We start from the raw sequence: 12,791 nt of genomic DNA, 5'->3' as shown, positions 1-12,791 counted from the left end.
CCGCCGGCTTGTGTTTCTTGGCGGGCATCTCGGCTACTCCGACGAAGCGAGCGTTTGCCTTAGCCTTTCGAGTACTCTCTTGCCCGGGCCCCCCGAGGATAGTGTATATGGGGGCTCCCTTGTTATTGCTCGGCCCAGATCCATCCTCCTTATTCTCGGCTCGGACCTTGTCATCGTCTCTTTCAACTCGCCTGGTTTCGGCCTTAGGCTCGGCTCTTCTCTGATCTCGGTCATCCGGCCACCGACCTCCACGATCTTCTCGGCCTCCTTTGACATATCTCTTCAAGTGGCCCGCTTTTATCAGCTCTTCGATTTCTCTTTTCAGCTGATAACAATCTTCGGTGTCATGACCGATGTCCTTATGGAATTGGCAATATTTGTTGGGATTCCGAGATGACCCCGCTTGCATCGGTCGGGGTCGACGGATGTACCCCCCATCTTGTATTTGCATCAGGATCTCCTTGCGAGATGCATTCAATGGCGTGTAGTCGGGGCTCCGAGCTCGATCCGACCTGTCAGCTCGGCGATTCGTCCTTGGCCTTTTGTCTTCTCTTCGGTCGTCTGTTGTCGGCCTTTTCTTGTCGGTACGACCTTCGTTACCCTTCCGGGCTTGGAGGACCTCGGCCATATTTGCGAACTCGTTGCACCTCTCCAAGAGCTCGGCCAGGTTTCTTGTCGGCTTCCGGGCCAAGTCCTTGATAAGGTCCATGTCGGCCAATCCGTTGCTCATAGCCGTATGGGCCGTGGCCTCATCCAAATCCTTGATATCTAAGGATTCCTTGTTGAAGCGGGAGACGAATGCTCGGATCGACTCGTCGGGCCTTTGCTTCACGCTAAGGAGGTTGACCGTGGTCTTCTTATGTTTCATACTACTCGGAAGCGCGTGATAAAGGCTCGGCGAGTTGAGCGAAGCTTTTATGGAATTCGGCGGCAACCAGGAAAACCATGAGGTCGCCGCGCCCTTGAGGGATGCAGGGAAGGCTCGGCAAGAAACGATCTCGGTCCCCCCGTACATGGTCATCATCGCATTAAAGTAGTTGATGTGATCTGTCGGGTCGGTCGTCCCGTCATACCTGTCAAACGGGGGAGGTTTGAAACCGTGTGGTAGCGGCGCGGTCATGATCTCGGGAGGATAAGGGTGACGCCCGACCAAAGAGTAGGCGTCCGGGGTCGCCTGTTTCTTCAACCCCTCCACCTGCTCGGCCAAGTCTCGTAGCCGCTTCTCCAGCTCGGTTTCAGGTGCTTGGCCAACCGGGTTCTCGGCCCGGGGTTGATAGGATCGGTCCTCCCGCTGTATTACGCCATTCTGGTCAGCTCGGTGTTCACCGTCCTTCCTTGTTCTTTTTTCTTCTTGGAAGTTGGACCCTCGGGGACTCCCCTGTTGTTCTTCTCGGGGAGGTGAGCTCGGACGCCGGGGAGTATGACGCGATCCTTCTCCGTGTCTCGGTGCGCGCCTTTCAACCGGGTCTTTCCTTTGTTCTCGGAATATCCTCGGCGGTTCGTCCTCTCCGATCCGTCCAGAAAATACCGACCTCCTTGCTACAGAGCTGGCTGGTTCAATTTCATGCCCTGTTCGCGGGCTTTGGCGATGTTCTTGTTCACCCCGTCGAGCGCCTCTACTGGGGCGCGGAGGTGGAGTCTTCTGACGAGACGGATGCGAGGACGCAGCCCGACTCGGCTCGGCCCTACGCCGGCCACCATTTTGCTGCAAGTTTCTTTCAGCGCGGGCCAGAGCTGGAGGGAGCGCGGCCGACAGCTGACCCATCAGCCCGCCTCGGGCCATCTGGTTCATGAAGGCGCACAGCATCTCGTTGGTGTGGAGCATCTGCAGCTGCAAATCCATAACCTGTCGATTATTTGCCGGGGCTTCTGGGTCCAAACTCTCCGGCAAGGGTGGCGGTGCAGGTAAGTCATTCCCGTCCAAACTTGGCTCGACCTGTACCCGGCTAGCCGCGGCCGTGGTTAGTGCACCTCCCCCATTCCCGCTCTCTGGAGGTGGAATGGTGCCCGTGATGGGCTGCGCACCACCTGCCCTAGGGGGCCTTCTGTTTATCCCCTGCCGAGTGGCTTCGGGGGGCGGTGATCGTCTCGTCGGCACAACGGGTTGCGGCTCCTCCGTACGGGAAGTAGAGCCGTGTTGCCCTGACCTCGTATGCACCATTATTATTGTTCTAAGAATTGGCAGAAACGACGATGCTTGCTGATGTCGTTCCCACAGACGGCGCCAAAATCTGTTGCGTGTGAAAACCTCCGGTAGTTGGTTCGCCCGTGGATGAACCTGCAAAAACCAACCAATGAGCGCAAGAGGGCCGGTGTGGCTCCGGCCTAGGACTCTCCGATGCTCAAGTCAGGTCTTCAACGCGACAGCGTAACTGCGTATTAAAAAGCAAGATGTGGAATAGAGCTCCATACCTGGGTATTTATAGAGTAAGGAGGAGATGAGACGGTTGGGAGAGTCCTAGTATGGTAGGAGTCCTTCTTTCGGAAGGTTCTCTCGCGTAGAGCGGAGTGGAGAGTTATTTTCGGGGTCGGACTCTTATTAAGGTAAGAGTCCATGTAGAGTGTGATTCTGTGTTGCGCTGGGATCGTGGCTCGGTCCTTATCCCGTGATTCTCGGGATGTGCTGACGTGGCCCGGAGATCCCCGGTGGGGTGCTGTGGGAGCCTCAATGGAGGAGGGCTCGGCCTACGAGGTTGGCCCGTGGGGTCGGCCATGGAGGTCGGCCCGAGAGGAGGTTGGTCTCGGCCATGAGGTCGGCTAGGAGTCCCTGGCTGACCCGTATAATCTCGGCCTCAGTCGCCGGAAAGCTCGCACAAACCAGGCTTTGTCAGGTGACTTATCGGATATGGGGTCGGCCCAATTTCCTGCTCAGCCCAACTCGGTTCTCGGATGGAGGTCGGGTCGGCCACGTGGCAGCCTCTGATAGGTGGGGTGTTTTATGCCTCATCACCAGACATAATTGAAGAAGAGACAAACATAGAATCCATAGCGCGCGTATTATTCTAGTTTTAGATTGGTATTCGAAGATTAATCAAGAGAATAACATCACCAAAGATTTGGTGACCATGAATCCATGATTTCTAGAACTTCCTCTGTCAATCAATGGCTTTTAAAACAGGCTTCGTTCGTTCACTGCTAAGTGGACCACTTCCACCCACCAAAGGACTTTGCTATAATCTCACATAACAAATGGGGAAGGTCGTTTACATTTTCAATACCAACACACTGTAGGATCTTTTAGCATTCAGAACCAACCAAAAAAAAAAAAAAGGTTAAGTAAATAAAAACTTATTTTTCTGACAAGTGATTGACCATATGAATCACACTAATGTGTGGTTATTTATGGATTTATCTTTGGTTAAGCAATAGAACAACCCAATCAAGGATTTTGGTGACTATTATTTCTAGAACTTCCTAGGTCCTAGGTCAATGACTTTAAAGCAGGCTATACTGCTAAGTGGATCTTTATCCCTGGTGATTCTCTTTCGGATACAGTTTTTGCAATTCCTCTCATAAGAGACGAAAATGATCACCTTACCCCTTGCCCGGGTGGGATCCAACCCTCCTTATTAGAAGCACTAGGGAATTGTACCGAACAGAGAATCACAAGAGATAATTTTCTTTGCTTAGTGGTCCACCTATGAAAGGACTTTGGTAACCTCACATAACATATGGGGGATGCCGCTTGCATTTTCAATACAAGCGCATCATATGAGATCTTTTTGCTAACCCAAAAAAAAAAAAAAAAAAATTTTGAAGGAAATGAAATAAAAAAAATTTATTAACCAAGAGAATAACACCACTAAGGATTTGATGACCAAGATTTCTAACATATGCGCAATGCCGCTCACATTTTCAACACAAACACATTAAATATATTTATGTGTGGTTTTTTGATAATTAAAATTTCAAGAGGGTATTAGAGTAATATAGCTTTCATTATGTAGAATATTGGTTATGGATTGATCCTAGGTTAATCAAGAGAATAACACAACCAAGGATTTGACCATGATTTGTAGAACTTTCTAGTTCAATTGCTTTAAAGTAGGCTACGTGGGATCTTTATCCTCTCAGGTTCTTTGCTCAGCAGTTCGTCCGGTTCCTCTCATTGGGGGGGCAAAAATGACCACCTTATCCCCTGTCCGAACACATTGTCCAGGTGGGGTCCACCCCCCTCTTATTAGAGGCACTAAGAAACTGTACCAGACAGATAATCTGAGAGGATAATTTCTCATTGCGCGCTACTAAAGCAGCCCATGCACAAAACTACCAAAGGACTTTGCTCACCTCGCACATAACATATAGAGGATGCTGCTCAAATTCTCAATACAAGAATAGTAATCAATGGGATTTTCTTTAGCATTGGAAGCCCTGTAAAAAGGGATTAAGAAAATATAAAAAATTATTTTTTTCATAGTTGAGTTCCTCTCCAATGACGTTAACCACCAGAGTCGATCTCACACCATCTCGTAAAAAAAAGATAGGAATGAAGGAAATAAAAAATATTTTTCTGACCACTGATTGACCGTCTAAATCGCTACGTTTATGTGAGGTTTTTCATAAATCAAATTTCAAGGGGATTTTAGAGAAATATAACTTTCATTCTAAAGCACCCTCGTTTTGTATTGGTCTTTGGTTAACCAAGAGAATTACATGTTGGGATTTTATTAAATGTTTTAAGATTAAAGATTCAAAATAGGTTTAGTTTTTTGTTGGGTGTGTTGAAAACAGCCCTCGGTTGTGTCCCTTCCTCTTGTATATAAAGAGAGAACATTTTTGTTTAAAAGCAGTTCTAAATTTTGTTTCCTCTCTATTGTAGTGTGTCTATATCAATGAGTTTGTGAGTATGACCTTCGGATACTGCCTGATTGTAATCACATTTAAAATGCTGCCTTGTATGATTGAGAGTTGTTTTATCTTAGAGGTGAGAATGTATGCTCAACCTGGTATGCACAAATTCGGGGCATTCAAATACCCTTAAGGAGGGTATTTTAATATGATTCAACTCCACTGTACGTGCATCAAAGCTTTCTTGACGCAAGTGATACAAGAGGGTGTATATTGGTATTCTCAATCCCTACTTCAACTTCTACAAAGATATTTCGATGACGTACAAATTGTCATACAAAATAGATAAATCTTATACTATTACCCATTATCTTATATTTTCTAACATTTCACCACCAAGGATTTGTTGACCATGATTTCTAGAACTTCCTAAGTCAACAGATTTAAAGCAAAGGAGTCCACCCACAAACTACCAAGACTTTGCTAACCTCACATAACATGTGGGGGATGCCACTCAAATTTTCAATACAAGCATATTAAATTTGGATCTTTTAGCATTGAGAGCCCTATAAAATAGGGATTAAGGAAATACAAAATTATTTTCCTAACTGATAGTTGACAGTATTAATCACTATATTGATGTGAGGTTTTTCATGAATCAAAGGGAAAAAGATCTCTACTTGGTGCTGTTTCCTACGCCCCCCTCACAGGGCACTGTGAGATGACACCTCTTCCCCCTGGGTAGATACCCAGGCGTGCTCACCCATTAACCCAGACACTTACGTAACGACCAAGTAGAGATCTCTTGCCCTAAATCAAATTTTATAAATATTTTAGAGAAATATAACTTTTAATCTGTAACATCTTGGTTATGGATTGCTCTTTGGTTAATCAAAAGAATAAAATGCACCACTAAGAATTTGATGACCATGATTTCTGGAACTTTCTAAGTCAATAGCTTTAAAGCAGGTTGCGCTGCTATGTAGTCCACCACCAACACTGAACCAACCCCCTCCCCCCTTCCCTGATATGGAAAAAGAATTCCACAACAATGACAACAACAGCCACTATTTGGTGGACATAATCATGTAATTAGAAGTTGCATTAGGTCAATGGCTTTAAGCAGGCGGTGCTGCTAAGAAGTCCATCCATTAACACTGAACCCACCCACCCCCCTCCCCCTCTCCATTCCACCCCTTCAGAGAAAAAAAAAACCCACAACAAAAACCAGAGGTCAATTGGCTTTAAGCAAGCGGCGCTGCTAAGAAGTCCCCCCCAATTCCACCCCTTTAGAGAAAAAAGAAAACCCACAACAAAATCAGAGGCCACTACTGGGTGAAAACAATCATGTAACCAGAAGGTAGCCTGGATAAAAGTGAATGTCTTAATGAATTTCTTCTGCAACATTCCAGTTGGAACCTAATCCCAGTTAAAGCCTGCACTGTTTCAACGAACTCTATTTTTAAAGAAATTTAAGATGACAACACCTCCAAAGTGGCTTATACCCATATAAACTTTTGGGTAAATTACAGATCACCCCCTGATTTTCAATCAAAACTTAGATAACCCCTTGATTTTTGAAAAAACTCAAACATCCCCCTCTATAGTAACGGTGTTAATTAAAATCTAACTTAAAATTGAATTGACATATTTAACCTCAAATTTGACTTTTCATTTTTATTTTTTTTTCATTTTCACTTTTCATCTCTCTCCTCTTTTACGATAATCTCTTCCGTCTGTCACCCACTCTCAAAGAAGCCGCCGGAGATGGAGATGGTGCCGCTGTATTGTGAGTGCAACTGATCTGAGGGACTGATCTATGGCTATGTACCATTAAACACAACCCACACACCCAACACAGACACTCACAAGAGTATAACCCAATCGCTTGCAGGTCTCTGTTTGTCAAGTATAGAGGTGCTCACTCTGTTCATCCCCCAAAATATCTCTGCTCAAACTCCAACATTATCGTCACGATATCACTATTTCCCTTCTTACAGTGTGAAACGAAAATGGGGCATTTTATTGATTAAAGCAAATCGGGTTGAATGGAGGGGTTGTCAACATACAAGATTGAGCATCAAAATTTAGCCTGATTATCGTCAATGTTGGAGTTGTAAATTTTACCATTTTGATCCATTTGTAATTTACCCTAAAATCAATGTCGGCTTAGGCTACTCTATCCATGGTCTTCACAATTAAGAACACACTCTTCCTATCGGCCCTACTCGTCTGCTAGAAGGTTCGCCAGATGAATTGAGTAGCCAATATCAGGGTTGGTTTGTTGTATCGAATGTGTTCATCCGGCTGTCCCAGTGGCTTTGTTGGTTGATTAAGAGGGTTTTGAGGAGATGAATCTGAGAAATAGAGGGTTTTGATCTATGGAGCTTTTTGAGAAGATGAATCTGAGAAATAGAGGGTTGCGTTGTTGAATCTCGCACGGTCCTCCCGATTGGGAGAAGATTCTTCAAGAGGAAATTAAACATTGTGGATCTTCTAAGTAAATCGACGGAGGGTTTTCAGTTGCTTTCTGGTCATTTTGCTCATCATTGTACTCTGCAGCTTCATTAGCTTCGACAGGTCAGGACTCAGGAACCCTTGTCCATATTTGTTCTTAGGATGGATTGTTTGATTAAAATCTACAAAGTAATCTCTGCAATAAAACCCAGAAAATAAAACAAGGAAAATGTACCTTCAGATTACATCCGAGGCACGATAGAGAACACTTGAAATCGAAGAAGGGCTAAAGAAATTTATGGAAGAAAAATAAATGGGGACGATCTATCAAAGAAGATATGTTACCAGTTTAAATGGTTTGAGAATTTGAAGAGACGACCAAAAGAAATGTTTGAGGCAAAGCCTTGCTTATTGTGTGTTCTTCCTCACTGCCTCTCGGTTTTGTTTTTTTTTTACTTCTTTCTGGCGCACTTTGCTTGAGATTGAGTTGCAGGTCATGTGAGGGGAAGATGATGAATTTGGGGTTTTTAGTTACAAGGGTAAAATCGTAAATCAGTCAAGGATAGTTTAAGGATTTAAATTTATTTAATTAGGTGACATCATCATTTAACAGCATAAAACTAACGTCAGGGACTAATTTGGTATTTTGGGGTCTAAACCAGGGGATGATTTAAGTTTTTTCAAAAACCAGGGGGTGATCTAAGTTTCGATTGAAAACCAGGGGGTGATCTGTAATTTACCCTAAACTTTTCTTCCCTACTTGAATCTTCTGTCACTAACAGGTTATGATCACCCACAATCAAATTAAGAGATTGGCCAGAACATATTATCATTACCAGAAGCTTCTCTTTGTTAAAAAAAAAAAGAAGAGGTTATGATAAACTTCTGGGGGAAATTTCCATATAAAGCCTAGTCCCAGTTGATGACTCCACGGGTTCAACACACAAACACTGTTAAAGAAATCATATCAACCTAAAGGCCATATCTGAAGTGGCAAATTAACGCCCATAATATGTTTATGAGAATGTCTAAAAGGCATCATCATTAATTATCAGAACCTGTCAATAAAATAAACAGAAACAGGTTCATCTGACAAGAATGTGAAACATTCCAAAACACCACTTCTGGTTTTTCCATTAAGTAAACAACCAACACCAGGTCAAAATCAATGACAATCTAATATTGTGTAATTATGTATCAGATCCATTCAACAGCCAATAATTACTATTTAGAAAAAAAAAAAAAAAAAGAGCCCAAAATGGATATGCATGAAAGCAACATAAATGGCTCCTACAGGAACAATGGAAGGACATCTGGAACATTTCTGTAGAGTTCCAGAGCTGGCTAAGCTTCACAGACCATGGCTTCCCAAACATATAACAAATTGAGACACTTAAAAGCTCAAAATGAAACCAAGAAAGCATCCAAATTTTAAACTTACAATAGTATTCCCATATTTCGTTTCAGGGGAAACTCTTGTTGTTGAGAATATAGGTATAGTCCGATAGAATTCAAGGCATCTAATTTCTGTTAACTCTAACTTGTCAAATGAAAAGAGAATGATACAGGTCTTCTCAACAATCAATAAGCCTGCACTTGTCACTGCTAGTTCATAACTGGAGACACCATCTCAAGCATAAATAAGTTGTTGCTTTCTTTTCTTTTCTTTTTTTTTTTTTTTTTTTTTTTTGTGTTGGGGAGGAGGGGGGGGGGGGGGTTTACCTATTTGCATGAATCATCCACACTATACATACCTGTTGGTTGTTGGGGGCCAAGAGGTGTTTTCCTATTTAGTGTGCGAGCATTGGCACAATGGTTAAGTTGCGTCATTGCAACCTGTTGGTTGTGAGTTTGAAACTTGGAAACAGCCTCTCCTATGAAGAGGGGTTAAGGCTGGGTACATTTGCCCCTACCAGACCTTGCAATAGTGGAAACCTTGTGCACTGCAGGAGCCTCGTGCACTGAAACGCTCTTTCTTATCCACATTAGACACATTGCAAGGGTATTAAGGATTCTGAAAAATAAATAAACATATAAGGCTCTCCTTGTTTCAACGTAAAAATGCCCAGAAGCAAAATAAGTTAAAGAAATATTTCATTATTTCATTATTTATTGGGAAAAAGAACACTACCGGGCAGCACCCCCTAAGCCCAGACACAGACAGGGTCAAGAAATGAGCACCCCAACCTCTGGTTGAATGCCTAAGCCCAGACACAAGGTCATGAAATGACTACCCCAACCTCTGGTTGGCCTTGCGCTGGCACAGTGGCCACGCAACCAGGCAGCGACCTTCCTCCATTATTTTACACAAAAATAATGGTCCTCACCATGGGAATTTATGTTCCAGCCTTTACTTCCAATATAGCAAACTCTACAATTGAATATTTTACTCTCTTTTTTCTTCTTTGTTTTTTCACTATGGCCCAATTTACATCAAAACAAACAGAGCTTTGAGATAATCATCACCATCACATCACCAAAGGCTTGTCCGGATCATTTTAGGCCCACTAAATGAATCCTGCCATTACAAGCCAAGTCCAATATGCTTCTTTGCATCCCCCTTAAGAGCCTTTCAACTTGCCAACTCCATGCCATTTTTGTCTTTGGTCTTCATTGCACAGGACCACATTTCTGCAAAACTCTCTTTTTCCTTCATCCATAGAGCTACCAGTTATTCTCTAAGTGCCCTTTGATACAGTATAGAGTATAGGACACACACACAAACAAACAAACTCTCCCTCAGATGCATTTGTTCATCTTTAAAGCAGGTTATATATATCCATAAATACATGTCTGCAATTCTGCATCTTATTCACCCCTTAAAGGTGTCAAATAATCTGTAATCTTATTTTTTTACCCTTAGTTTAACACATTTTTTTCTTTTTAGTAAGAGTAAGACCTATCATTACACATGTGTACTCAAAAGAGTGCGAAACAAATGACTCTTCAAAATGACATAATGGTAAATTGGTAAGTCATTTTCAAAAGAAAAAAAAAATTTGAAAACCCTCCTTTATCCCCGACTTAAAAGAACTTCTCTCTATGTATTTGTTTATGTGTGTATTTTCCACATGTTAGGGTTTTATGTATAAGATGTGGGATACCTAGGATCAATCATAAATAAAGAAGGTGACATAGAGGATGATGTTTCACAGAGAATTAAAGTGGGTGGATGAAGTGGAGAAGTGTGTCTAGAGCATAGTAATCAAGGCGGCAAGGCGACCACGGTGTTTGAGGGCTTTCCTAAGCACCTTGGCGATAAGGCGGACACAAGGCGTCGCCTCTGCGAACAAGGCGTTCTAGTATTCTTTTTCTTATATAACCATTTTCTTTGGTACAAATAGCATATTAAAAATTATATAATTCTACTCTGCTAAATAAATATTAATGATTCAAACCAATGCAAGATATTCATCAAAAAAACAAATTAACAAACTAAGTTCATCATATTATCATAGAAATATAGCATAGAAATGTGGAACAACATTATAAATTATTAAATATAAAGAATAAAGGGTTGCTAATACTTACCTCTATGATGCCAAAATGAGTGCCTAGGCAGTAGGCCCTAAGGTAGGAACAATAGCATAAGAATTGCTGGTGGGGATGGAGAAGCCACACTATCATATCATGATGATTTCGACAAAATAACAAAATGACGTCTATGATATGTATTCACAGGTCTACATTGTCTCAGGATGAAGATATATCATTCAATTTATTATAGGCAAAAGAAATAAGGATGGAAAAAAAAAAAAAAAAAAGAAAGACAAGAACATAGTGCGTCACAAGGAAGGAGAAGGAAGAAAAAAAATTGTAAAGAAGAAGGAGGATGAGAAGAAACAGAAAAAAAATCGATTATCAATAGGCCTAGGCAGTAGGCCCAAAGGTAGGAATCGCCGATGGGGGTAGAGGCTGGAGGAGCAGCAGCACCAGCATAAGAAAAAAAAATGAAAAATCGAGGGGACAATGGGACATGGAGGCGCAGCAGCAGAATAAGAAAAATAGAAGAGAAGAAGAAGAAGAGTAGAAGGTTACTTACCTTGCTGGACACGTGGTAGTCGGAGGAAGCTACGTCGAAATCAAAGCGGCTGGCAGGAGAAGACCAATGCCGGAATTGATGGAGACTTGGAGTTGTTCCTTCATCGCAGATTTTTTCTCCCAAACCCAAATAACGAAGATGAAAAGTCGAGGGTTTCAGTTTTGGACTTTAGTTGAAAAAGAAGAAGAAAAAGTCTTTTATATCATTAATAACATGTATCTCAGTTTAGATAATACATACACAAGCCAATGAAAAGTTAGTAAATAGAATAAAACAATAAAAATAAATAAATGGGGTTTTTATAGTATTGATCAAATGCATCTCAGTGTAGATACTCTATATACACTTTCAAATAATAAGTTAGGAAAGAGAATAAAAAAGTAAATACATAAAATAAATTTAACAACAAAAAGCGACCGCCTTGGTCACAAGGCGTCCTAAGGCGTCGCCTTGGTCGCCTAGGAGACGCCTTGGTCACCAAGGCGATCGCCTTTCTTACATATCATAAGGCGCTCCACCGCCTTGCTCCCATATTTTCGCCTGGACGCCATGGCGACGCCTTGATAACTATGGTCTAGAGTGTTGTGTGATCGACGTATTCCTCTAAAACTTAAAGGAAAATTCTATAGGACTGTTGTTCGCCAGGCCATGATGTATGAGGCAGAATGTTGGACAGTTAAGAAATGTCATATTGATAAGCTTTGTGTAGCAGAGAGGAGGATGTTACGTTGAATGTATGGAAAAACAAGAAAGGATATAGTACGGAATGAACATATAAGAGCGGACTTGGGAGTTGCCCCGACCAAGGGCAAGCTCCGATAGAATCGTTTAAGGTGGTATGATCAAATTCAACGGAGACCTAAGGATGCCCCAGTAAGGAGTGATATGATTTCAATTGAATGAGCTAAAAGAGCTAGGGGCAGACCTAAAATGACCATAGGAGAAGTGGTGAGGAAGGACATGCATCGTCTAGGTTTGGTCCCAAGTATGAACCCGGACAAAGCCTATTGGAGAGAAAGGATTTATGTCGCAGACCCCATTTAGTTGAGATTATCCTGACATGTTGGGTTGTGCCTTTTGCCTCTTACCATCTTTCATCTTTCTATTTATTTCCAATCTTCCATTTGACCTTTTCCTCTGTCTTTCCTCATCTTTTTCCCCATCCATCTTCTCCAATCTTTCTCCCTCTTTTTTTGAGTGTATCTCTGTTTTCTCTATTTTGTTTTGTTTGGATCCATGTAGCCGACCCCATTACATTGGGATAAGGTTGTGTTTATTGTTGTTGTAGGATCTATGTATAAGATGTCTTTTGTATTGAATCAAAATGTACAAAGGCAAGCTCCAAAGTGCAATGCAAAATACAAAAACATGAAACTGAAAATAAATGCAACACCAAGTAAAATCAAAAATCACCAGCAGAGTTTGCCAGACTTTGTGTATGGGGATGGAGAAATACTATTTAAGTTTACTTTTTGTGAACATTTTGAAACAAGACACCGACTAG

Source organism: Telopea speciosissima, chromosome 2 (genome assembly GCF_018873765.1).
Source record: "Telopea speciosissima isolate NSW1024214 ecotype Mountain lineage chromosome 2, Tspe_v1, whole genome shotgun sequence".
NCBI classification, from domain to species: Eukaryota; Viridiplantae; Streptophyta; class Magnoliopsida; order Proteales; family Proteaceae; genus Telopea; species Telopea speciosissima.
Note: the sequence above shows the minus strand (reverse complement) of the source record.